Here is a 27,014-nt window from a genome sequence, read left to right on the forward strand (position 1 = left end):
GGCCGTGGTATGTGTTTGGGGGCCTGTGGCTGGGAGTGGCCGGCTGGCACCTGAAAATCCACGATACGCAGGATGGTTCCCAGATGAAAGGTGGCACCAGTGAAGAGTCGGGCTGGTTTGATAGAGCCAAGTGGCTCCTGCAAACCACCAGCCAGAAGATGGGCAGGTCAGTTTTACTTCCAGGGAAAAGGGCCGTAGTTTGTGTTTCGGGGCCTGTGGCTGGGAGTGGCCAGCTCGCTCCTTAAAATCCACGACACGCAGGATGGTTCCCAGATGAAAGGTGGCACCAGTGCTGAGTCGGGCTGGTTTGATAGAGCCAAGTGGCTCCTGCAATCTGCCAGCCATAAGCGGGGTGGGTGAGTTTTGTTTGCAAGGGAAAAGGGCCTTGGTTTTTTTTCGGGGGCCTGTGACTGGGAATGGCCGGCTGGCTCCTGAAAATCCACGCCGCGCAGGATGGTTCCCAGACCCAAGGTGGCACCAGTGCCGAGTCGGGCTGGTTTGATAGAGCCAAGTGGCTCCTGCAATCTGCCAGCCAGAAGATGGGCAGGTCAGTTTTACTTCCAGGGAAAAGGGCCGTAGTTTGTGTTTGGGGGCCTGTGGCTGAGAATGGCCGGCTGGCTCCTTAAAATCCACGCCGCGCATGATGGTTCCCAGACCCAAGGTGGCACCAGTGCCGCGTTGGGCTGGTTTGATAGAGCCATGTGGCTCATGCGATCTGCCAGCCAGAAGCGGGGTGGGTGAGTTTTGTTTGCCAGGGAAAAGGGCCGTAGTTTGTGTTTGGGGGCCTGTGGCTGGGAGTGGCCGGCTGGCTCCTGAAAATCCACGATACGCAGGATGATTCCCAGACCAAAGTGGCACCAGTGCCGAGTCGGGATGGTTTGATAGAGCCAAGTGTCTCCTGCAATCTGCCAGCCAGTAGCGGGGCGGGTCAGTTTTGTTTGCCAGGGAAAAGGGATGTGGTTTCTGTTGGGGGCCTGTGGCTGGGAGTGGCCGGCTGGCTCCTGAAAATCCACGATACGTAGGATGGCTCCCAGACCCAAAGGGGCCCCAGTGCCAAGTCGGGCTGGTTTGATAGAGCCAAGTGGCTCCTGCAATCTGCCAGCCAGAAGATGGGCAGGTCAGTTTTCCTTCCAGTGAAAAGGGCCGTGGTATGTGTTTGGGGGCCTGTGGCTGGGAGTGGCCGGCTGGCACCTGAAAATCCACGATACGCAGGATGGTTCCCAGATGAAAGGTGGCACCAGTGAAGAGTCGGGCTGGTTTGATAGAGCCAAGTGGCTCCTGCAATCTGCCAGGCAGAAGATGGGCAGGTCAGTTTTACTTCCAGGGAAAAGGGCCGTGGTATGTGTTTGGGGGCCTGTGGCTGGGAGTGGCCGGCTGGCACCTGTAAATCCACGATACGCAGGATGGTTCCCAGATGAAAGGTGGCACCAGTGAAGAGTCGGGCTGGTTTGATAGAGCCAAATGGCTCCTGCAATCCACCAGCCAGAAGATGGGCAGGTCAGTTTTACTTCCAGGGAAAAGGGCCGTAGTTTGTGTTTGGGGGCCTGTGGCTGGGAGTGGCCAGCTCGCTCCTTAAAATCCACGACACGCAGGATGGTTCCCAGATGAAAGGTGGCACAAGTGCCGAGTCGGGCTGGTTTGATAGAGCCAAGCGGCTCCTGCAATCTGCCAGCCAGAAGATGGGCAGGTCAGTTTTCCTTCCAGGGAAAAGGTACGTAGATTTTGTTTGGGGGCCTGTGGCTGGGAGTGGCCGGCTGGCTCCTGAAAATCCACGATTAGCGGGATGGTTCCCAGATGAAAGGTGGCACCAGTGCAGAGTCGGGCTGGTTTGATAGAGCCAAGTGTCTCCTGCAATCTGACAGCCAGAAGCGGGGCGGGTCAGTTTTGTTTACCAGGGAAAAGGGCCGTGGTTTGTGTTGGGGGCCTGTGGCTGGGAGTGGCTGGCTGGCTCCTGAAAATCCACGATACGCAGGATGTTTTCCAGATGAATGGTGGCACCAGTGCCAAGCCGGCTGGTTTGATAGAGCCAAGTGTCTCCTGCAATCTGCCAGCCAGGAGCGGGGTGCGTGAGATTTTTTTGCCAGGGAAAAGGACCGCGGTTGGTTTTCGGGAGCCTGTGGCTCGCAATTGCCTGCTGGCTCCTGAAAATCCACGCCGCGCAGGATGGTTCCCAGATGAAAGGTGGCGCCAGTGCCGAGTCAGGCTGCTTTGATAGAGCCATGTGGCTCCTGCAATCTGCCAGCCAGATGATGGGCAGGTCTGTTTTACATCCAGGGAAAAGGGCTGTAGTTTGTTTTTGGGGACCGGTGGCTGGCTGTGGCCGGCTGGCTCCTGAAAATCCACGATACGCAGGATGGTTCCCAGATGAAAGGTGGCACCAGTGCCAAGTCGGGCTGGTTTGATAGTACCGAGTGGCTCCTGCAATCTGCCAGCCAGAAGGCGGGCCGCTGAGATTTTCTTCCAGGGAAAATGGCCGTGGTATGTGTTTGGGGCCCTGTGGCTGAGAGTGGCTGGCTGGCTCCTGAAAATCCACGACACGCAGGATGGTTCCCAGATGAAAGGTGGCACCAGTGCCGAGTCGGGCTGTTTTGATAGAGCCAAGTGGCTCCTGCAATCTGCAGGCCAGTAGATGGACAGGTCAGTTTTACTTCTGGGGAAGAGGGCCGGAAGTTTGTGTGTGGGGGCCTGAGGCTGGGAGTGGCCGGCTGGCTCCTGAAAATCCACGATACGCAGGATGGTTCCCAGATGAAAGGTGGCACCAGTGCTGACTCGGGCTGGTTTGATAGAGCCAAGTGGCTCCTGCAATCTGCCAGCCATAAGCGGGGTGGGTGAGTTTTGTTTGCCAGGGAAAAGGGCCGTGGTTTTTTTTCGGGGGCCTGTGGCTGGGAATGCCCGGCTGGCTCCTGAAAATCCACGCCGCGCAGGATGGTTCCCAGACCCAAGGTTGCACCAGTGCCGAGTCGGGCTGGTTTGATAGAGCCAAGTGGCTCCTGCAATCTGCCAGCCAGAAGATGGGCAGGTCAGTTTTACTTCCAGGGAAAAGGGCCGTAGTTTGTGTTTGGGGGCCTGTGGCTGGGAGTGGCCGGCTGGCTCCTGAAAACCCATGCCTCGCTGGATGGTTCCCAAATGAAAAAAATGGCACCAGTGCCAAGTCGGGCTGGTTTGATAGTACCGCGTGGCTCCTGCAATCTGACAGCCAGAAGATGGGCATGTCTGTTTTACTTCCAGGGAAAAGGGCCGTAGTTTGTGTTTGGGGCCCTTTGGCTGGGAATGGCCGGCTGGCTCCTTAAAATCCACGCCGTGCATGATGGTTCCCAGACCCAAGGTGGCACCAGTGGCGAGATGGGCTGGTTTGATAGAGCCATGGGGCTCCTGCAATCTGCCAGCCAGAAGCGGGGTCGCTGAGTTTTGTTTGCCAGGGAAAAAGGCCGTGGTTTTTTATCCAGGGCCTGTGGCCTTGAATGGCCGGCTGGTTCCTTAAAATCCACGCCGCGCAGGATGGTTCCCAGATGAAAGGTGGCACCAGTGCAGAGTTGGGCTGGTTTGATAGAGCCAAGTGGCTCCTGCAATCTGCCAGCCATAAGCGGGGTGGGTGAGTTTTGTTTGCCAGGGAAAAGGGCCGTGGTTTTTTTTCGGGGGCCTGTGGCTGGGAATGCCCGGCTGGCTCCTGAAAATCCACGCCGCGCAGGATGGTTCCCAGACCCAAGGTTGCACCAGTGCCGAGTCGGGCTGGTTTGATAGAGCCAAGTGGCTCCTGCAATCTGCCAGCCAGAAGATGGGCAGGTCAGTTTTACTTCCAGGGAAAAGGGCCGTAGTTTGTGTTTGGGGGCCTGTGGCTGGGAGTGGCCGGCTGGCTCCTGAAAACCCATGCCACGCTGGATGGTTCCCAAATGAAAAAAATGGCACCAGTGCCAAGTCGGGCTGGTTTGATAGTACCGCGTGGCTCCTGCAATCTGACAGCCAGAAGATGGGCATGTCTGTTTTACTTCCAGGGAAAAGGGCCGTAGTTTGTGTTTGGGGCCCTGTGGCTGGGAATGGCCGGCTGGCTCCTTAAAATCCACGCCGTGCATGATGGTTCCCAGACCCAAGGTGGCACCAGTGGCGAGATGGGCTGGTTTGATAGAGCCATGGGGCTCCTGCAATCTGCCAGCCAGAAGCGGGGTCGCTGAGTTTTGTTTGCCAGGGAAAAAGGCCGTGGTTTTTTATCCAGGGCCTGTGGCCTTGAATGGCCGGCTGGTTCCTTAAAATCCACGCCGCGCAGGATGGTTCCCAGATGAAAGGTGGCACCAGTGCCGAGTCGGGCTGTTTTGATAGAGCCATGTGGCTCCTGCAATCTGCCAGCCAGATGATGGGCAGGTCTGTTTTACTTCCAGGGAAAAGGGCCGTAGTTTTTTTTGGGGACCTGTGGCTGGCTGTAGCCGGCTGGCTCCTGAAAATCCACGATACGCAGGATGGTTCCCAGATGAAAGGTGGCACCAGTGCCAAGTCGGGCTGGTTTGATAGTACCGAGTGGCTCCTGCAATCTGCCAGCCAGAAGGCGGGCCGCTGAGATTTTCTTCCAGGGAAAATGGCCGTGGTATGTGTTTGGGGCCCTGTGGCTGAGAGTGGCTGGCTGGCTCCTGAAAATCCACGACACGCAGGATGGTTCCCAGATGAAAGGTGGCACCAGTGCCGAGTCGGGCTGCTTTGATAGAGCTAAGTGGCTCCTGCAATCTGCCAGCCAGAAGATGGGCAGGTCAGTTTTACTTCAAGGGAAAAGGGCCGTAGTTTGTGTTTGGGGGCCTGTGGCTGGGAGTGGCCGGCTGGCTCCTGAAAATCCAAGATACGCAGGATGGTTCCCAGACCCAAAGGGGCACCAGTGCCAAATCGGGCTGGTTTAATAGAGCCAAGTGGCTCCTGCATTCTGCCAGCCAGAAGATGGACAGGTCAGTTTTACTTCCAGGGAAAAGGACCATAGATATTTTTGGGGTCTGTGGCCTGGAATGGCCGGCTGACTCCTGAAAATCCACGATACGCAGGATGGTTCCCAGATGAAAGGTGGCACCACTGCCGAGTCGGGCTGGTTTGATAGAGCCAAGTTGCTCCTGCAATCTGCCAGCCAGAAGATGGGCAGGTCAGTTTTACTTCCAGGGAAAAGGGCCGTGGTATGTGTTTGGGGGCCTGTGGCTGGGAGTGGCCGGATGGCTCCTGAAAATCCCCAATACACAGGATGGTTCCCAGATGAAAGGTGGCACCAGTGCCGAGTCGGGCTGGTTTGAGAGAGCCAAGTGGCTCCTGCAATCTGCCAGCCATAAGCGGGGTGGGTGAGTTTTGTTTGCCAGGGAAAAGGGCCGTGGTTTTTTTTCGGGGGCCTCTGGCTGGGAATGGCCGGCTGGCTCCTGAAAATCCACGCTGCGCAGGATGGTTCCCAGACCCAAGGTGGCACCAGTGCCGAGTCGGGCTGGTTTGATAGAGCCAAGTGGCTCCTGCAATCTGCCAGCCAGAAGATGGACAGGTCAGTTTTACTTCCAGGGAAAAGGGCCGTAGTTTGTGTTTGGGGGCCTTTGGCTGGGAGTGGCCGGCTGGCTCCTGAAAACCCATGCCGCGCTGGATGGTTCCCAAATGAAAAAAATGGCACCAGTACCAAGTCGGGCTGGTTTGATACTGCCGCGTGGCTCCTGCAATCGGACAGCCAGAAGATGGGCATGTCTGTTTTACTTCCAGGGAAAAGGGCCGTAGTTTGTGTTTGGGGGCCTGTGGCTGGGAGTGACCGGCTGGCTCCTTAAAATCCACGCCGCGCAGGATGGTTCCCAGACCCAAGGTGGCACCAGGTCCGAGTTGGGTTGGTTTGATAGTGCCATGTGGCTCCTGCAATCTGCCAGCCAGAAGATGGGCAGATCAGTTTTACTTCCACGGAAAAGGGCCGTGATATGTGTTTGGGGGCCTGTGGCTGGGAGTGGCCGGCTGGCTCCTGAAAATCCCCAATACACAGGATGGTTCCCAGATGAAAGGTGGCACCAGTGCTGAGTCGGGCTGGTTTGAGAGAGCCAAGTGGCTCCTGCAATCTGCCATCCATAAGCGGGGTGGGTGAGTTTTGTTTGCCAGGGAAAAGGGCCGTGGTTTTTTTTCGGGGCCCTGTGACTGGGAGTGGTCGGCTGGCTCCTGAAAATCCACGATACGCAGGATGGTTCCCAGATGAAAGGTGGCACCAGTGCCGAGTCGGGCTGTTTTGATAGAGCCAAGTGGCTCCTGCAATCTGCCAGCCAGATGATGGGCAGGTCTGTTTTACTTCCAGGGAAAAGGGCCGTAGTTTGTTTTTGGGGACCTGTGGCTGGCTGTGGCCGGCTGGCTCCTGAAAATCCACGATACGCAGGATGGTTCCCAGATGAAAGGTGGCACCAGTGCCAAGTCGGGCTGGTTTGATAGTACCGAGTGGATCCTGCAATCTGCCAGCCAGAAGGCGGGCAGGTCCGTTTTCCTTCCACGGAAAAGGGCCGTAGTTTTTGTTTGGGGGCCTGTGGCTGGGAGTGGCCGGCTGGCTCCTGAAAATCCACGATTAGCGGGATGGTTCCCAGATGAAAGGTGGCACCAGTGCAGAGTCGGGCTGGTTTGATAGAGCCAAGTGTCTCCTGCAATCTGACAGCCAGAAGCGGGGCGGGTCAGTTTTGTTTGCCAGGGAAAAGAGCCGTGGTTTGTGTTGGGGGCCTGTGGCTGGGAGTGGCTGGCTGGCTCCTGAAAATCCATGATACGCAGGATGGTTTCCAGATGAATGGTGGCACCAGTGCCAAGCCGGCTGGTTTGATAGAGCCAAGTGTCTCCTGCAATCTGCCAGCCAGGAGCGGGGTGCGTGAGTTTTTTTTGCCAGGGAAAAGGGCCGCGGTTGGTTTTCGGGAGCCTGTGGCTCGGAATTGCCTGCTGGCTCCTGAAAATCCACGCCGCGCAAGATGGTTCCCAGATGAAAGGTGGCACCAGTGCCGAGTCGGGCTGTTTTGATAGAGCCAAGTGGCTCCTGCAATCTGCCAGCCAGATGATGGGAAGGTCTGTTTTACTTCCAGGGAAAAGGGCCGTAGTTTGTGTTTGGGGGCCTGTGGCTGGGAGTGGCCGGCGGGCTCCTGAAAATCCACGATATGCAGGATGGTTCCCAGATGAATGGTGGCACCACTGCCGAGTTGGGCTGGTGTGATAGAGCCAAGTGGCTCCTGCAATCTGCCAGCCATAAGCGGGGTGGGTGAGTTTTGTTTGCCAGGGAAAAGGGCCGTGGTTTTTTTTCGGGGGCCTGAGGCTGGGAATGGCCGGCTGGCTCCTGAAAATCCACGTCGCGCAGGATGGTTCCCAGACCCAAGGTTGCACCAGTGCCGAGTCGGGCTGGTTTGATAGAGCCAAGTGGCTCCTGCAATCTGCCAGCCAGAAGATGGGCAGGTCAGTTTTACTTCCAGGGAAAAGGGCCGTAGTTTGTGTTTGGGGGCCTGTAGCTGGGAGTGGCCGGCTGGCTCCTGAAAACCCATGCCACGCTGGATGGTTCCCAAATGAAAAAAATGGAACCAGTGCCAAGTCGGGCTGGTTTGATAGTACCGCGTGGCTCCTGCAATCTGACAGCCAGAAGATGGGCATGTCTGTTTTACTTCCAGGGAAAAGGGCCGTAGTTTGTGTTTGGGGCCCTGTGGCTGGGAATGGCCGGCTGGCTCCTTAAAATCCACGCCACGCATGATGGTTCCCAGACCCAAGGTGGCACCAGTGCCGAGTTGGGCTGGTTTGATAGAGCCATGTGGCTCCTGCAATCTGCCAGCCAGAAGCGGGGTCGCTGAGTTTTGTTTGCCAGGGAAAAAGGCCGTGGTTTTTTATCCAGGGCCTGTGGCCTTGAATGGCCGGCTGGTTCCTTAAAATCCACGCCGCGCAGGATGGTTCCCAGATGAAAGGTGGCACGAGTGCCGAGTCGGGCTGTTTTGATAGAGCCAAGTGGCTCCTGCAATCTGCCAGCCAGATGATGGGCAGGTCTGTTTTACTTCCAGGGAAAAGGGCCGTAGTTTGTGTTTGGGGGCCTGTGGCTGGGAGTGGCCGGCGGGCTCCTGAAAATCCACGATATGCAGGATGGTTCCCAGATGAATGGTGGCACCACTGCCGAGTTGGGCTGGTGTGATAGAGCCAAGTGGCTCCTGCAATCTGCCAGCCATAAGCGGGGTGGGTGAGTTTTGTTTGCCAGGGAAAAGGGCCGTGGTTTTTTTTCGGGGGCCTGTGGCTGGGAATGCCCGGCTGGCTCCTGAAAATCCACGTCGCGCAGGATGGTTCCCAGACCCAAGGTTGCACCAGTGCCGAGTCGGGCTGGTTTGATAGAGCCAAGTGGCTCCTGCAATCTGCCAGCCAGAAGATGGGCAGGTCAGTTTTACTTCCAGGGAAAAGGGCCGTAGTTTGTGTTTGGGGGCCTGTAGCTGGGAGTGGCCGGCTGGCTCCTGAAAACCCATGCCACGCTGGATGGTTCCCAGATGAAAGGTGGCACCAGTGCCAAGTCGGGCTGGTTTGATAGTACCGAGTGGCTCCTGCAATCTGCCAGCCAGAAGGCGGGCCGCTGAGATTTTCTTCCAGGGAAAATGGCCGTGGTATCTGTTTGCGGCCCTGTGGCTGAGAGTGGCTGGCTGGCTCCTTAAAATCCACGACACGCAGGATGGTTCCCAAATGAAAGGTGGCACCAGTGCCGAGTCGGGCTGTTTTGATAGAGCTAAGTGGCTCCTGCAATCTGCCAGCCAGTAGATGGAGAGGTCAGTTTTACTTCCGGGGAAGAGGGCCGGTAGTTTGTGTTTGGGGTCCTGAGGCTGGGAGTGGCCGCCTGGCTCCTGAAAATGCACGATACTCAGGATGATTGCCAGACCCAAGTTGGCACCAGTGCCGAGTCGGGCTGGTTTGATAGAGCCATGTGGCTCCTGCAATCTGCCAGCCAGAAGCGGGGCGGGTCAGTTTTGTTTGCCAGGGAAAAGGGCCGTAGTTTGTGCTTGGGGGCCTGTGGCTGGGAGTGGCCGGCTGGCTCCTGAAAATCCAAGATACGCAGGATGGTTCCCAGACCCAAAGGGGCACCAGTGCCAAAACGGGCTGGTTTAATAGAGCCAAGTGGCTCCTGCATTCTGCCAGCCAGAAGATGGACAGGTCAGTTTTACTTCCAGGGAAAAGGACCATAGATATTTTTGGGGTCTGTGGCCTAGAATGGCCGGCTGACTCGTGAAAATCCACGATACGCAGGATGGTTCCCAGATGAAAGGTGGCACCACTGCCGAGTCGGGCTGGTTTGATAGAGCCAAGTGTCTCCTGCAATCTGCCAGCCAGGAGAAGGGCGGGTCAGTTTTGTTTGCCAGGGAAAAGGGATGTGGTTTCTGTTGGGGGCCTGTGGCTGGGAGTGGCCTGCTGGTTCCTGAAAATCCACGATACGTAGGATGGCTCCCAGACCCAAAGGGGCCCCAGGCCCAAGTCGGGCTGGTTTGATAGAGCCAAGTGGCTCCTGCAATCTGCCAGCCAGAAGATGGGCAGGTCAGTTTTCCTTCCAGTGAAAAGGGCCGTGGTATGTGTTTGGGGGCCTGTGGCTGGGAGTGGCCGGCTGGCACCTGAAAATCCACGATACGCAGGATGGTTCCCAGATGAAAGGTGGCACCAGTGAAGAGTTGGGCTGGTTTGATAGAGCCAAGTGGCTCCTGCAAACCGCCAGCCAGAAGATGGGCAGGTTAGTTTTACTTCCAGGGAAAAGGGCCGTAGTTTGTGTTTGGGGGCCTGTGGCTGGGAGTAGCCGGCTGCCTCCTGAAAATCCACGACACGCAGGATGGTTCCCAGATGAAAGGTGGCACACGTGCGGAGTCGGGCTGGTTTGATAGAGCCAAGTGGCTCCTGCAATCTGCCAGCCAGTAGATGGGCAGGTCAGTTTTCCTTCCAGGGAAAAGGGCCGTAGTTTTTGTTTGGGGGCCTGTGGCTGGGAGTGGCCAGCTGGCTCCTGAAAATCCACGATTAGCGGGATGGTTCCCAGATGAAAGGTGGCACCCGTGCAGAGTCGGGCTGGTTTGATAGAGCCAAGTGTCTCCTGCAATCTGCCAGCCAGAAGCGGGGCGGGTCAGTTTTGTTTGCCAGGGAAAAGGGCCGTGGTTTTTGTTGGGGGCCTGTGGCTGGGAGTGGCTGGCTGGCTCCTGAAAATCCACGATACGCAGGATGGTTCCCAGATGAATGTTGGCACCAGTGCCAAGCCGGCTGGTTTGATAGAGCCAAGTGTCTCCTGCAATCTGCCAGCCAGGAGCGGGGTGCGTGAGTTTTTTTTGCCAGGGAAAACGGCCGCGGTTTGTTTTCGGGATCCTGTGGCTCGGAATAGCCAGCTAGCTCCTGAAAATTCACGCCGCACAGGATGGTTTCCAGACCCAAGGTTGCACCAGTGCCGAGTCGGGCTGGTTTGATAGAGCCAAATGGCTCCTGCAATCTGCCAGCCAGAAGATAGGCAGGACAGTTTTCCTTCCAGGGAAAAGGGCCGTAGTTTGTGTTTGGGGGCCTGTGGCTGGGAGTGGCCGGCTGGCTCCTGAAAACCCATGCCGCGCTGGATGGTTCCCAAACGAAAAAAATGGCACCAGTGCCAAGTCGGGCTGGTTTGATAGTACCGCGTGGCTCCTGCAATCTGACAGCCAGAAGATGGGCATGTCTGTTTTACTTCCAGGGAAAAGGGCCGTAGTTTGTGTTTGGGGCCCTGTGGCTGGGAATGGCCGGCTGGCTCCTTAAAATCCACGCCGCGCATGATGGTTCCCAGAAAAAAGGTGGCACCAGTGCCGAGTCGGGCTGGTTTGATAGAGCTAAGTGGCTCCTGCAATCCGCCTGCCAGAAGCGGGGTCGCTGAGTTTTGTTTGCCAGGGAAAAAGGCCGTGGTTTTTTATCCGGGGCCTGTGGCCTTGAATGGCCGGCTGGTTCCTTAAAATCCACGCCGCGCAGGATGGTTCCCAGATGAAAGGTGGCACCAGTGCCGAGTCGGGCTGTTTTGATAGGGCCAAGTGGCTCCTGCAATCTGCCAGCCAGATGATGGGCAGGTCTGTTTTACTTCCAGGGAAAAGGGCCGTAGTTTGTTTTTGGGGACCTGTGGCTGGGAGTGGCCGGCTGGCTCCTGAAAATCCACGATACGCAGGATGGTTCCCAGATGAAAGGTGGCACCAGTGCCAAGTCGGGCTGGTTTGGTAGTACCACGTGGATCCTGCAATCTGCCAGCCAGAAGGCGGGCAGGTCAGTTTTCCTTCCACGGAAAAGGGCCATAGTTTTTGTTTGGGGCCCTGTGGTTGAGAGTGGCTGCCTGGCTCCTGAAAATCCACGACACGCAGGATGGTTCCCAGATGAAAGGTGGCACCAGTGCCGAGTCGGGCTGGTTTGATAGAGCTAAGTGGCTCCTGCAATCTGCCAGCCAGTAGATGGACAGGTCAGTTTTACTTCCGGGGAAGAGGGCCGGTAGTTTGTGTTTAGGGGCCTGAGGCTGGGAGTGGCCGGCTGGCTCCGGAAAAGGCACGATACTCAGGATGATTGCCAGATCCAAGTTGGCACCACTGCCAAGTCGGGCTGGTTTGATAGAGCCATGTGGCTCCTGCAATCTGCCAGCCAGAAGATGGGCAGGTCAGTTTTACTTCCAGGGAAAAGGGCCGTAGTTTGTGCTTGGGGGCCTGTGGCTGGGAGTGGCCCGCTGGCTCCTGAAAATCCACGATACGCAGGATGGTTCCCAGACCCAAGGGGGCACCAGTGCCAGATCCGGCTGGTTTGATAGAGCCAAGTGGCTCCTGCATTCTGCCAGCCAGATGATGGACAGGTCAGTTTTACTTCCAGGGAAAAGGACCATAGATTTTTTTGGGGTCTGTGGCCTGGAATGGCCGGCTGGCTCCTGAAAATCCACGATACGCAGGATGGTTCCCAGATGAAAGGTGGCACCACTTCCGAATCGGGCTGGTTTGATAGAGCCAAGTGGCTCCTGCAATCTGCCAGCCAGATGATGGGCAGGTCTGTTTTACTTCCAGGGAAAAGGGCCGTAGTTTCTGTTTGGGGGCCTGTGGCTGAGAATGGACGGCTGGCTCCTTAAAATCCACGCCGCGCATGATGGTTCCCAGACCCAAGGTGGCACCAGTGCCGAGTTGGGCTGGTTTGATAGAGCCATGTGGCTCCTGCAATCTGCCCGCCAGAAGCGGGGTGTGTGAGTTTTGTTTGCCAGGGAAAAGGGTCGTAGTTTCTGTTTGGGGGCCTGTGGCTGGTAGTGGCCGGGTGGCTCCTGAAAATCCACGATATATAGGATGGTTCCCAGACCCAAAGGGGCCCCAGTGCCAAGTCGGGCTGGTTTGATAAAGCCAAGTGGCTCCTGCAACCTGCCAGCCAGACGACGGGCAGGTCAGTTTTCCTTCCAGGGAAAAGGGCCGTAGTATGTGTTTGGGGGCCTGTGGCTGGGAGTGGCCGGCTGGCACCTGAAAATCCACGATACGCAGGATGGTTCCCAGATGAAAGGTGGCACCAGTGAAGAGTCGGGCTGGTTTGATAGAGCCAAGTGGCTCCTGCAAACCGCCAGCCAGAAGATGGGCAGGTCAGTTTTCCTTCCAGGGAAAAGGGCCGTAGATTTTGTTTGGGGGCCTGTGGCTGGGAGTGGCCGGCTGGCTCCTGAAACTCCACGATACGCAGGATGGTTCCCAGATGAAAGGTGGCACCAGTGCCGAGTCGGGCTGGTTTGATAGAGCCAAGTGGCTCCTGCAATCTGCCAGCCAGAAGCAGGGCGGGTCAGTTTTTTTTGCCAGGGAAAAGGGCCGTGGTTTGTGTTGGGGGCCTGTGGCTGGGAGTGGCTGGCTGGCTCCTGAAAATCCACGATAAGCAGGAGGGTTCCCAGATGAATGGTGGCACCAGTGCCAAGCCGGCTGGTTTGATAGGGCCAAGTGTCTCCGACAATCTGCCGGCCAGGAGCGGGGTGCGTGAGTTTTGTTTGCCAGGGAAAAGGGCCGTGGTTTTGTTTTCGGGAGACTGTGGCTCGGAATTGCCTGCTGGCTCCTGAAAATCCACGCCGCACAGGATGGTTTCCAGACCCAAGGTGGCACCAGTGCCGAGTCGGGCTGGTTTGATAGAGCCAAATGGCTCCTGCCATCTGCCAGCCAGAAGATGGGCAGGTCAGTTTTCCTTCCAGGGAAAAGGGCCGAAGTTTGTGTTTGGGGGCCTGTGGCTGGGAGTGGCCGGCTGGCTCCTGAAAACCCATGCCGCGCTGGATGGTTCCCAAATGAAAAAAATGGCACCAGTGCCAAGTCGGGCTGGTTTGATAGTACCGCGTGGCTCCTGCAATCTGACAGTCAGAAGATGGGCATGTCTGTTTTACTTCCAGGGAAAAGGGCCGTAGTTTGTGTTTGGGGCCCTGTGGCTGGGAAAGGCCGGCTGGCTCCTTAAAATCCACGCCGCGCATGATGGTTCCCAGACCCAAGGTGGCTCCAGTGCCGAGTTGGACTGGTGTGATAGAGCCAAGTGGCTCCTGCAATCTGCGAGCCAGATGATGGGCAAGTCTATTTTACTTCCAGGGAAAAGGGCCGTAGATTGTTTTTGGGGACCTGTGGCTGGCTGTGGCCGGCTGGCTCCTGAAAATCCACGATACGCAGGATGGTTCCCAGATGAAAGGTGGCACCAGTGCCAAATCGTGCTGGTTTGATAGTACCGAGTGGATCCTGCAATCTGCAAGCCAGAAGGCGGGCAGGTCAGTTTTCCTTCCACGGAAAAGGGCCGTAGTTTTGTTTGGGGGCCTCTGGCTGAGAGTGGCTGCCTGGCTCCTGAAAATCCACGACACGCAGGATGGTTCCCAGATGAAAGGTGGCACCAGTGCCGAGTCGGGCTGGTTTGATAGAGCGAAGTGGCTCCTGCAATCTGCCAGCCAGTAGATGGACAGGTCAGTTTTACTTCCGGGGAAGAGGGCCGGTAGTTTGTGTTTGGGGGCCTGAGGCTGGGAGTGGCCGGCTGGCTCCTGAAAATCCACGATACTCAGGATGATTGCCAGACCCAAGTTGGCACCACTGCCAAGTCGGGCTGGTTTGATAGAGCCATGTGGCTCCTGCAATCTGCCAGCCAGAAGATGGGCAGGTCAGTTTTACTTCCAGGGAAAAGGGCCGTAGTTTGTGCTTGGGGGCCTGTGGCTGGGAGTGGCTGGCTGGCTCCTGAAAATCCAAGATACGCAGGATGGTTCCCAGACCCAAGGGGGCACCAGTGCCAGATCGGGCTGGTTTGATAGAGCCAAGTGGCTCCTGCATTCTGCCAGCCAGAAGATGGACAGGTCAGTTTTACTTCCAGGGAAAAGGACCATAGATTCTTTTTGGGGTCTGTGGCTGAGAATGGCCGGCTGGCTCCTGAAAATCCACGATACGCAGGATGGTTCCCAGATGAAAGGTGGCACCAGTGCCAAGTCGGGCTGGTTTGATAGAGCCAAGTTGCTCCTGCAATCTGCCAGCCAGAAGATGGGCAGGTCAGTTTTACTTCCAGGGAAATGGGTCGCAGTTTTTGTTCTGGGGCCTGTGGCTGGGAGTGGCCGGCTGGCTCCTGAAAATCCACGATACGCAGGATGGTTCCCAGATGAAAGGTGGCACCACTGCCGAGCCGGGCTAGTTTGATCGAGCCAAGTGGCTCCTGCAATCTGCCAGCCAGAAGATGGGCAGGTCAGTTTTACTTCCAGGAAAAAGGGCCGTAGTTTCTGTTTGGGGGCCTGTGGCTGAGAATGGCCGGCTGGCTCCTTAAAATCCACGCCGCGCATGATGGTTCCCAGACCCAAGGTGGCACCAGTGCCGCGTTGGGCTGGTTTGATAGAGCCATGTGGCTCCTGCAATCTGCCAGCCAGAAGCGGGGTGTGTGAGTTTTGTTTGCCAGGGAAAAGGGCCGTAGTTTGTTTTTGGGGACCTGTGGCTGGCTGTGGCCGGCTGGCTCCTGAAAATCCACGATACGCAGGATGGTTCCCAGATGAAAGGTGGCACCAGTGCCGAGTCGGGCTGGTTTGATAGAGGCAAGTGGCTCCTGCAATCTGCCAGCCAGAAGCGGGGTGTGTGAGTTTTGTTTGCCAGGGAAAAGGGATGTGGTTTCTGTTGGGGGCCTGTGGCTGGGAGTGGCCTGCTGGCTCCTGAAAATCCACGATACGTAGAATGGTTCCCAGACCCAAAGGGGCACCAGTGCCAAGTCGGGCTGCTTTGATAGAGGCAAGTGGCTCCTGCAATCTACCAGCCAGAAGATGGGCAGGTCAGTTTTACTTCCAGGGAAAAGGGCCATAGATTGTGTTTGGGGGCCTGTGGCTGGGAGTGGCCGGCTGGCTCCTGAAAATCCACGATACGCAGCATGGTTCCCAGATGAAAGGTGGCACCAGTGCCAAATCGGGCTGGTTTGATAGTACCAAGTGTCTCCCGCAATCTGCCAGCCAGACGATGGGCAGGTCAGTTTTACTTCCAGGGAAAAGGGCCGTGGTATGTGTTTGGGGGCCTGTGGCTGGGAGTGGCCGGCTGGCTCCTGAAAATCCACGATACGCAGGATGGTTTCCAGACCCAAGGGGCCCCAGTGCCAAATCAGGCTGGTTTGATAGTACCAAGTAGCTCCTGAATTCTGACAGCCAGAAGATGGACAGGTCTGTTTTACTTCCAGGGAAAAGGGCCGTAGTTTGTGTTTGAGGGCCTGTGGCTGGGAGTGGCCGGCTGGCTCCTGAAAATTCCCAATACACAGGATGGTTCCCAGATGAAAGGTGGCACCAGTGCTTAGTCGGGCTGGTTTGATAGAACCAAGTGGCTCCTGCAATCTGCCATCCATAAGCGGGGTGGGTGAGTTTTGTTTGCCAGGGAAAAGGGCCGTGGTTTGTTTTCAGGGGCCTGTGGCTGGGAATGGCCGGCTGGCACCTGAAAATCCACGCCGCGCAGGATGGTTCCCAGACCCAAGGTGGCACCAGTGCCGAGTCGGGCTGGTTTGATAGAGCCAAGTGGCTCCTGCAATCTGCCAGCCAGATGATGGGCAGGTCTATTTTACTTCCAGGGAAAAGGGCCGTAGTTTGTTTTTGGGGACCTGTGGCTGGCTGTGGCCGCCTGGCTCCTGAAAATCCACGATACGCAGGATGGTTCCCAGATGAAAGGTGGCACCAGTGCCAAGTCGGGCTGGTTTGATAGTACCGAGTGGCTCCTGCAATCTGCCAGCCAGAAGGCGGGCCGCTGAGATTTTCTTCCAGGGAAAATGGCCGTGGTATGTGTTTGGGGCCCTGTGGCTGAGAGTGGCTGGCTGGCTCCTGAAAATCCACGACACGCAGGATGGTTCCCAGATGAAAGGTGGCACCAGTGCCGAGTCGGGCTGGTTTGATAGAGCCAAGTGGCTCCTGCAATCTGCAGGCCAGTAGATGGACAGGTCAGTTTTACTTCTGGGGAAGAGGGCCGGAAGTTTGTGTGTGGGGGCCTGAGGCTGGGAGTGGCCGGCTGGCTCCTGAAAATCCACGATATATAGGATGGTTCCCAGACCCAAAGGGGCCCCAGTGCCAAGTCGGGCTGGTTTGATAAAGCCAAGTGGCTCCTGCAACCTGCCAGCCAGACGACGGGCAGGTCAGTTTTCCTTCCAGGGAAAAGGGCCGTAGTATGTGTTTGGGGGCCTGTGGCTGGGAGTGGCCGGCTGGCACCTGAAAATCCACGATACGCAGGATGGTTCCCAGATGAAAGGTGGCACCAGTGCCGAGTCAGGCTGGTTTGATAGAGCCAAGTGGCTCCTGCAATCTGCCAGCCAGAAGCAGGGCGGGTCAGTTTTTTTTGCCAGGGAAAAGGGCCGTAGATTTTGTTTGGGGGCCTGTGGCTGGGAGTGGCTGGCTGGCTCCTGAAAATCCACGATAAGCAGGAGGTTTCCCAGATGAATGCTGGCACCAGTGCCAAGCCGGCTGGTTTGATAGGGCCAAGTGTCTCCGACAATCTGCCAGCCAGGAGCGGGGTGCGTGAGTTTTGTTTGCCAGGGAAAAGGGCCGTGGTTTGTTTTCGGGAGCCTGTGGCTCGGAATTGCCTGCTGGCTCCTGAAAATCCACGCCGCACAGGATGGTTTCCAGACCCAAGGTGGCACCAGTGCCGAGTCGGGCTGGTTTGATAGAGCCAAATGGCTCCTGCAATCTGCCAGCCAGAAGATGGGCAGGTCAGTTTTCCTTCCAGGGAAAAGGGCCGAAGTTTGTGTTTGGGGGCCTGTGGCTGGGAGTGGCCGGCTGGCTCCTGAAAATCCACGCCGCGCATGATGGTTCCCAGACCCAAGGTGGCTCCAGTGCCGATTTGGACTGGTGTGATAGAGCCATGTGGCTCCTGCAATCTGTCTGCCAGAAGCGGGGTCGCTGAGTTTTGTTTGCCAGGGAAAAAGGCCGTGGTTTTTTATCCGGGGCCTTTGGCCTTGAATGGCCGGCTGGTTCCTTAAAATCCACGCCGTGCAGGATGGTTCCCAGATGAAAGGTGGCACCAGTGCCGAGTCGGGCTGTTTTGATAGAGCCAAGTGGCTCCTGCAATCTGCCAGCCAGATGATGGGCAAGTCTATTTTACTTCCAGGGAAAAGGGCCGTAGATTGTTTTTGGGGACCTGTGGCTGGCTGTGGCCGGCTGGCTCCTGAAAATCCACGATACGCAGGATGGTTCCCAGATGAAATGTGGCACCAGTGCCAAATCGTGCTGGTTTGATAGTACCGAGTGGATCCTGCAATCTGCAAGCCAGAAGGCGGGCAGGTCAGTTTTCCTTCCACGGAAAAGGGCCGTAGTTTTGTTTGGGGGCCTCTGGCTGAGAGTGGCTGCCTGGCTCCTGAAAATCCACGACACGCAGGATGGTTCCCAGATGAAAGGTGGCACCAGTGCCGAGTCGGGCTGGTTTGATAGAGCGAAGTGGCTCCTGCAATCTGCCAGCCAGTAGATGGACAGGTCAGTTTTACTTCCGGGGAAGAGGGCCGGTAGTTTGTGTTTGTGGGCCTGAGGCTGGGAGTGGCCGGCTGGCTCCTGAAAATCCACGATACTCAGGATGATTGCCAGACCCAAGTTGGCATCACTGCCAAGTCGGGCTGGTTTGATAGAGCCATGTGGCTCCTGCAATCTGCCAGCCAGAAGATGGGCAGGTCAGTTTTACTTCCAGGGAAAAGGGCCATAGTTTGTGCTTGGGGGCCTGTGGCTGGGAGTGGCTGGCTGGCTCCTGAAAATCCAAGATACGCAGGATGGTTCCCAGACCCAAGGGGGCACCAGTGCCAGATCGGGCTGGTTTGATAGAGCCAAGTGGCTCCTGCATTCTGCCAGCCAGAAGATGGACAGGTCAGTTTTACTTCCAGGGAAAAGGACCATAGATTCTTTTTGGGGTCGGTGGCTGAGAATGGCCGGCTGGCTCCTGAAAATCCACGATACGCAGGATGGTTCCCAGATGAAAGGTGGCACCAGTGCCAAGTCGGGCTGGTTTGATAGAGCCAAGTTGCTCCTGCAATCTGCCAGCCAGAAGATGGGCAGGTCAGTTTTACTTCCAGGGAAATGGGTCGCAGTTTTTGTTCTGGGGCCTGTGGCTGGGAGTGGCCGGCTGGCTCCTGAAAATCCACGATACGCAGGATGGTTCCCAGATGAAAGGTGGCACCACTGCCGAGCCGGGCTAGTTTGATCGAGCCAAGTGGCTCCTGCAATCTGCCAGCCAGAAGATGGGCAGGTCAGTTTTACTTCCAGGAAAAAGGGCCGTAGATTGTGTTTGGGGGCCTGTGGCTGAGAATGGCCGGCTGGCTCCTTAAAATCCACGCCGCGCATGATGGTTCCCAGACCCAAGGTGGCACCAGTGCCGCGTTGGGCTGGTTTGATAGAGCCATGTGGCTCATGCAATCTGCCAGCCAGAAGCGGGGTGTGTGAGTTTTGTTTGCCAGGGAAAAGGGCCGTAGTTTGTTTTTGGGGACCTGTGGCTGGCTGTGGCCGGCTGGCTCCTGAAAATCCACGATACGCAGGATGGTTCCCAGATGAAAGGTGGCACCAGTGCCAAGTCGTGCTGGTTTGATAGTACCGAGTGGATCCTGCAATCTGCCAGCCAGAAGGCGGGCAGGTCAGTTTTCCTTCCACGGAAAAGGGCCGTAGTTTTTGTTTGGGGGCCTCTGGCTGAGAGTGGCTGCCTGGCTCCTGAAAATCCACGACCCGCAGGATGGTTCCCAGATGAAACGTGGCACCAGTGCCGAGTCGGGCCGGTTTGATAGCGCTAAGTGGCTCCTGCAATCTGCCAGCCAGTAGATGGACAGGTCAGTTTTACTTCCGGGGAAGAGGGCCGGTAGTTTGTGTTTGGGGGCCTGAGGCTGGGAGTGGCCGGCTGGCTCCTGAAAATGCACGATACTCAGGATGATTGCCAGACCCAAGTTGGCACCACTGCCAAGTCGGGCTGGTTTGATAGAGCCAAGTGGCTCCTGCATTCTGCCAGCCAGAAGATGGACAGGTCAGTTTTACTTCCAGGGAAAAGGACCATAAATTTCTTTTGGGGTCTGTGGCTGGGAGTGGCCGGCTGGCTCCTGTAAATCCACGATACGCAGGATGGTTCCCAGATGAAAGGTGGCACCAGTGCCAAGTCGGGCTGGTTTGATAGAGCCAAGTGTCTCCTGCAATCTGCCAGCCAGAAGATGGGCAGGTCAGTTTTACTTCCAGGGAAATGGGTCGTAGTTTTTGTTCGGGGGCCTGTGGCTGGGAGTGGCCGGCTGGCTCCTGAAAATCCACGATACGCAGGATGGTTCCCAGATGAAAGGTGGCACCACTGCCGAGCCGGGCTAGTTTGATCGAGCCAAGTGGCTCCTGCAATCTGCCAGCCAGAAGATGGGCAGGTCAGTTTACTTCCAGGAAAAAGGGCCGTAGATTGTGTTTGGGGGCCTGTGGCGGAGAATGGCCGGCTGGCTCCTTAAAATCCACGCCGCGCATGATGGTTCCCAGACCCAAGGTGGCACCAGTGCCGCTTTGGGCTGGTTTGATAGAGCCATGTGGCTCCTGCAATCTGCCAGCCAGAAGCGGGGTGTGTGAGTTTTGTTTGCCAGGGAAAAGGGATGTGGTTTCTGTTGGGGGCCTGTGGCTGGGAGTGGCCTGCTGGCTCCTGAAAATCCACGATACGTAGGATGGTTCCCAGACCCAAAGGGGCACCAGTGCCAAGTCGGGCTGGTTTGATAGAGGCAAGTGGCTCCTGCAATCTACCAGCCAGAAGATGGGCAGGTCAGTTTTACTTCCAGGGAAAAGGGCCGTGGTATGTGTTTGGGGGCCTGTGGCTGGGAGTGGCCGGCTGGCTCCTGAAAATCCACGATACGCAGGATTGTTTCCAGACCCAAGGGGCCCCAGTGCCAAATCAGGCTGGTTTGATAGTACCAAGTAGCTCCTGAATTCTGACAGCCAGAAGATGGACAGGTCTGTTTTACTTCCAGGGAAAAGGGCCGTAGTTTGTGTTTGAGGGCCTGTGGCTGGGAGTGGCCGGCTGGCTCCTGAAAATTCCCAATACACAGGATGGTTCCCAGATGAAAGGTGGCACCAGTGCTTAGTCGGGCTGGTTTGATAGAACCAAGTGGCTCCTGCAATCTGCCATCCATAAGCGGGGTGGGTGAGTTTTGTTTGCCAGGGAAAAGGGCCGTGGTTTGTTTTCAGGGGCCTGTGGCTGGGAATGGCCGGCTGGCACCTGAAAATCCACGCCGCGCAGGATGGTTCCCAGACCCAAGGTGGCACCAGTGCCGAGTCGGGCTGGTTTGATAGAGCCAAGTGGCTCCTGCAATCTGCCAGCCAGATGATGGGCAGGTCTATTTTACTTCCAGGGAAAAGGGCCGTAGTTTGTTTTTGGGGACCTGTGGCTGGCTGTGGCCGCCTGGCTCCTGAAAATCCACGATACGCAGGATGGTTCCCAGATGAAAGGTGGCACCAGTGCCAAGTCGGGCTGGTTTGATAGTACCGAGTGGCTCCTGCAATCTGCCAGCCAGAAGGCGGGCCGCTGAGATTTTCTTCCAGGGAAAATGGCCGTGGTATGTGTTTGGGGCCCTGTGGCTGAGAGTGGCTGGCTGGCTCCTGAAAATCCACGACACGCAGGATGGTTCCCAGATGAAAGGTGGCACCAGTGCCGAGTCGGGCTGGTTTGATAGAGCCAAGTGGCTCCTGCAATCTGCAGGCCAGTAGATGGACAGGTCAGTTTTACTTCTGGGGAAGAGGGCCGGAAGTTTGTGTGTGGGGGCCTGAGGCTGGGAGTGGCCGGCTGGCTCCTGAAAATCCACGATATATAGGATGGTTCCCAGACCCAAAGGGGCCCCAGTGCCAAGTCGGGCTGGTTTGATAAAGCCAAGTGGCCCCTGCAACCTGCCAGCCAGACGACGGGCAGGTCAGTTTTCCTTCCAGGGAAAAGGGCCGTAGTATGTGTTTGGGGGCCTGTGGCTGGGAGTGGCCGGCTGGCACCTGAAAATCCACGATACGCAGGATGGTTCCCAGATGAAAGGTGGCACCAGTGCCGAGTCGGGCTGGTTTGATAGAGCGAAGTGGCTCCTGCAATCTGCCAGCCAGTAGATGGACAGGTCAGTTTTACTTCCGGGGAAGAGGGCCGGTAGTTTGTGTTTGTGGGCCTGAGGCTGGGAGTGGCCGGCTGGCTCCTGAAAATCCACGATACTCAGGATGATTGCCAGACCCAAGTTGGCATCACTGCCAAGTCGGGCTGGTTTGATAGAGCCATGTGGCTCCTGCAATCTGCCAGCCAGAAGATGGGCAGGTCAGTTTTACTTCCAGGGAAAAGGGCCATAGTTTGTGCTTGGGGGCCTGTGGCTGGGAGTGGCTGGCTGGCTCCTGAAAATCCAAGATACGCAGGATGGTTCCCAGACCCAAGGGGGCACCAGTGCCAGATCGGGCTGGTTTGATAGAGCCAAGTGGCTCCTGCATTCTGCCAGCCAGAAGATGGACAGGTCAGTTTTACTTCCAGGGAAAAGGACCATAGATTCTTTTTGGGGTCGGTGGCTGAGAATGGCCGGCTGGCTCCTGAAAATCCACGATACGCAGGATGGTTCCCAGATGAAAGGTGGCACCAGTGCCAAGTCGGGCTGGTTTGATAGAGCCAAGTTGCTCCTGCAATCTGCCAGCCAGAAGATGGGCAGGTCAGTTTTACTTCCAGGGAAATGGGTCGCAGTTTTTGTTCTGGGGCCTGTGGCTGGGAGTGGCCGGCTGGCTCCTGAAAATCCACGATACGCAGGATGGTTCCCAGATGAAAGGTGGCACCACTGCCGAGCCGGGCTAGTTTGATCGAGCCAAGTGGCTCCTGCAATCTGCCAGCCAGAAGATGGGCAGGTCAGTTTTACTTCCAGGAAAAAGGGCCGTAGATTGTGTTTGGGGGCCTGTGGCTGAGAATGGCCGGCTGGCTCCTTAAAATCCACGCCGCGCATGATGGTTCCCAGACCCAAGGTGGCACCAGTGCCGCGTTGGGCTGGTTTGATAGAGCCATGTGGCTCATGCAATCTGCCAGCCAGAAGCGGGGTGTGTGAGTTTTGTTTGCCAGGGAAAAGGGCCGTAGTTTGTTTTTGGGGACCTGTGGCTGGCTGTGGCCGGCTGGCTCCTGAAAATCCACGATACGCAGGATGGTTCCCAGATGAAAGGTGGCACCAGTGCCAAGTCGTGCTGGTTTGATAGTACCGAGTGGATCCTGCAATCTGCCAGCCAGAAGGCGGGCAGGTCAGTTTTCCTTCCACGGAAAAGGGCCGTAGTTTTTGTTTGGGGGCCTCTGGCTGAGAGTGGCTGCCTGGCTCCTGAAAATCCACGACCCGCAGGATGGTTCCCAGATGAAACGTGGCACCAGTGCCGAGTCGGGCCGGTTTGATAGCGCTAAGTGGCTCCTGCAATCTGCCAGCCAGTAGATGGACAGGTCAGTTTTACTTCCGGGGAAGAGGGCCGGTAGTTTGTGTTTGGGGGCCTGAGGCTGGGAGTGGCCGGCTGGCTCCTGAAAATGCACGATACTCAGGATGATTGCCAGACCCAAGTTGGCACCACTGCCAAGTCGGGCTGGTTTGATAGAGCCAAGTGGCTCCTGCATTCTGCCAGCCAGAAGATGGACAGGTCAGTTTTACTTCCAGGGAAAAGGACCATAAATTTCTTTTGGGGTCTGTGGCTGGGAGTGGCCGGCTGGCTCCTGTAAATCCACGATACGCAGGATGGTTCCCAGATGAAAGGTGGCACCAGTGCCAAGTCGGGCTGGTTTGATAGAGCCAAGTGTCTCCTGCAATCTGCCAGCCAGAAGATGGGCAGGTCAGTTTTACTTCCAGGGAAATGGGTCGTAGTTTTTGTTCGGGGGCCTGTGGCTGGGAGTGGCCGGCTGGCTCCTGAAAATCCACGATACGCAGGATGGTTCCCAGATGAAAGGTGGCACCACTGCCGAGCCGGGCTAGTTTGATCGAGCCAAGTGGCTCCTGCAATCTGCCAGCCAGAAGATGGGCAGGTCAGTTTACTTCCAGGAAAAAGGGCCGTAGATTGTGTTTGGGGGCCTGTGGCGGAGAATGGCCGGCTGGCTCCTTAAAATCCACGCCGCGCATGATGGTTCCCAGACCCAAGGTGGCACCAGTGCCGCGTTGGGCTGGTTTGATAGAGCCATGTGGCTCCTGCAATCTGCCAGCCAGAAGCGGGGTGTGTGAGTTTTGTTTGCCAGGGAAAAGGGATGTGGTTTCTGTTGGGGGCCTGTGGCTGGGAGTGGCCTGCTGGCTCCTGAAAATCCACGATACGTAGGATGGTTCCCAGACCCAAAGGGGCACCAGTGCCAAGTCGGGCTGGTTTGATAGAGGCAAGTGGCTCCTGCAATCTACCAGCCAGAAGATGGGCAGGTCAGTTTTACTTCCAGGGAAAAGGGCCGTGGTATGTGTTTGGGGGCCTGTGGCTGGGAGTGGCCGGCTGGCTCCTGAAAATCCACGATACGCAGGATGGTTCCCAGACCCAAGGGGCCCCAGTGCCAAATCAGGCTGGTTTGATAGTACCAAGTAGCTCCTGAATTCTGACAGCCAGAAGATGGACAGGTCTGTTTTACTTCCAGGGAAAAGGGCCGTAGTTTGTGTTTGAGGGCCTGTGGCTGGGAGTGGCCGGCTGGCTCCTGAAAATTCCCAATACACAGGATGGTTCCCAGATGAAAGGTGGCAACAGTGCTTAGTCGGGCTGGTTTGATAGAACCAAGTGGCTCCTGCAATCTGCCATCCATAAGCGGGGTGGGTGAGTTTTGTTTGCCAGGGAAAAGGGCCGTGGTTTGTTTTCAGGGGCCTGTGGCTGGGAATGGCCGGCTGGCACCTGAAAATCCACGCCGCGCAGGATGGTTCCCAGACCCAATGTGGCACCAGTGCCGAGTCGGGCTGGTTTGATAGAGCCAAGTGGCTCCTGCAATCTGCCAGCCAGATGATGGGCAGGTCTATTTTACTTCCAGGGAAAAGGGCCGTAGTTTGTTTTTGGGGACCTGTGGCTGGCTGTGGCCGCCTGGCTCCTGAAAATCCACGATACGCAGGATGGTTCCCAGATGAAAGGTGGCACCAGTGCCAAGTCGGGCTGGTTTGATAGTACCGAGTGGCTCCTGCAATCTGCCAGCCAGAAGGCGGGCCGCTGAGATTTTCTTCCAGGGAAAATGGCCGTGGTATGTGTTTGGGGCCCTGTGGCTGAGAGTGGCTGGCTGGCTCCTGAAAATCCACGACACGCAGGATGGTTCCCAGATGAAAGGTGGCACCAGTGCCGAGTCGGGCTGGTTTGATAGAGCCAAGTGGCTCCTGCAATCTGCAGGCCAGTAGATGGACAGGTCAGTTTTACTTCTGGGGAAGAGGGCCGGAAGTTTGTGTGTGGGGGCCTGAGGCTGGGAGTGGCCGGCTGGCTCCTGAAAATCCACGATATATAGGATGGTTCCCAGACCCAAAGGGGCCCCAGTGCCAAGTCGGGCTGGTTTGATAAAGCCAAGTGGCTCCTGCAACCTGCCAGCCAGACGACGGGCAGGTCAGTTTTCCTTCCAGGGAAAAGGGCCGTAGTATGTGTTTGGGGGCCTGTGGCTGGGAGTGGCCGGCTGGCACCTGAAAATCCACGATACGCAGGATGGTTCCCAGATGAAAGGTGGCACCAGTGAAGAGTCGGGCTGGTTTGATAGAGCCAAGTGGCTCCTGCAAACCGCCAGCCAGAAGATGGGCAGGTCAGTTTTCCTTCCAGGGAAAAGGGCCGTAGATTTTGTTTGGGGGCCTGTGGCTGGGAGTGGCCGGCTGGCTCCTGAAACTCCACGATACGCAGGATGGTTCCCAGATGAAAAGTGGCACCAGTGCCGAGTCGGGCTGGTTTGATAGAGCCAAGTGGCTCCTGCAATCTGCCAGCCAGAAGCAGGGCGGGTCAGTTTTTTTTGCCAGGGAAAAGGGCCGTGGTTTGTGTTGGGGGCCTGTGGCTGGGAGTGGCTGGCTGGCTCCTGAAAATCCACGATAAGCAGGAGGGTTCCCAGATGAATGGTGGCACCAGTGCCAAGCCGGCTGGTTTGATAGGGCCAAGTGTCTCCGACAATCTGCCAGCCAGGAGCGGGGTGCGTGAGTTTTGTTTGCCAGGGAAAAGGGCCGTGGTTTGTTTTCGGGAGCCTGTGGCTCGGAATTGCCTGCTGGCTCCTGAAAATCCACGCCGCACAGGATGGTTTCCAGACCCAAGGTGGCACCAGTGCCGAGTCGGGCTGGTTTGATAGAGCCAAATGGCTCCTGCAATCTGCCAGCCAGAAGATGGGCAGGTCAGTTTTCCGTCCAGGGAAAAGGGCCGAAGTTTGTGTTTGGGGGCCTGTGGCTGGGAGTGGCCGGCTGGCTCCTGAAAACCCATGCCACGCTGGATGGTTCCCAAATGAAAAAAATGGCACCAGTGCCAAGTCGGGCTGGTTTGATAGTACCGCGTGGCTCCTGCAATCTGACAGTCAGAAGATGGGCATGTCTGTTTTACTTCCAGGGAAAAGGGCCGTAGTTTGTGTTTGGGGCCCTGTGGCTGGGAAAGGCCGGCTGGCTCCTTAAAATCCATGCCGCGCATGATGGTTCCCAGACCCAAGGTGGCTCCAGTGCCGAGTTGGACTGGTGTGATAGAGCCATGTGGCTCCTGCAATCTGTCTGCCAGAAGCGGGGTCGCTGAGTTTTGTTTGCCAGGGAAAAAGGCCGTGGTTTTTTATCCGGGGCCTTTGGCCTTGAATGGCCGGCTGGTTCCTTAAAATCCACGCCGTGCAGGATGGTTCCCAGATGAAAGGTGGCACCAGTGCCGAGTCGGGCTGTTTTGATAGAGCCAAGTGGCTCCTGCAATCTGCCAGCCAGATGATGGGCAAGTCTATTTTACTTCCAGGGAAAAGGGCCGTAGATTGTTTTTGGGGACCTGTGGCTGGCTGTGGCCGGCTGGCTCCTGAAAATCCACGATACGCAGGATGGTTCCCAGATGAAAGGTGGCACCAGTGCCAAATCGTGCTGGTTTGATAGTACCGAGTGGATCCTGCAATCTGCAAGCCAGAAGGCGGGCAGGTCAGTTTTCCTTCCACGGAAAAGGGCCGTAGTTTTGTTTGGGGGCCTCTGGCTGAGAGTGGCTGCCTGGCTCCTGAAAATCCACGACACGCAGGATGGTTCCCAGATGAAAGGTGGCACCAGTGCCGAGTCGGGCTGGTTTGATAGAGCGAAGTGGCTCCTGCAATCTGCCAGCCAGTAGATGGACAGGTCAGTTTTACTTCCGGGGAAGAGGGCCGGTAGTTTGTGTTTGGGGGCCTGAGGCTGGGAGTGGCCGGCTGGCTCCTGAAAATCCACGATACTCAGGATGATTGCCAGACCCAAGTTGGCACCACTGCCAAGTCGGGCTGGTTTGATAGAGCCATGTGGCTCCTGCAATCTGCCAGCCAGAAGATGGGCAGGTCAGTTTTACTTCCAGGGAAAAGGGCCGTAGTTTTGCTTGGGGGCCTGTGGCTGGGAGTGGCTGGCTGGCTCCTGAAAATCCACGATACGCAGGATGGTTCCCAGACCCAAGGGGGCACCAGTGCCAGATCGGGCTGGTTTGATAGAGCCAAGTGGCTCCTGCATTCTGCCAGCCAGAAGATGGACAGGTCAGTTTTACTTCCAGGGAAAAGGACCAT

Source organism: Zonotrichia albicollis, chromosome 33 (genome assembly GCF_047830755.1).
Source record: "Zonotrichia albicollis isolate bZonAlb1 chromosome 33, bZonAlb1.hap1, whole genome shotgun sequence".
In the NCBI taxonomy this organism is placed as follows: Eukaryota; Metazoa; Chordata; class Aves; order Passeriformes; family Passerellidae; genus Zonotrichia; species Zonotrichia albicollis.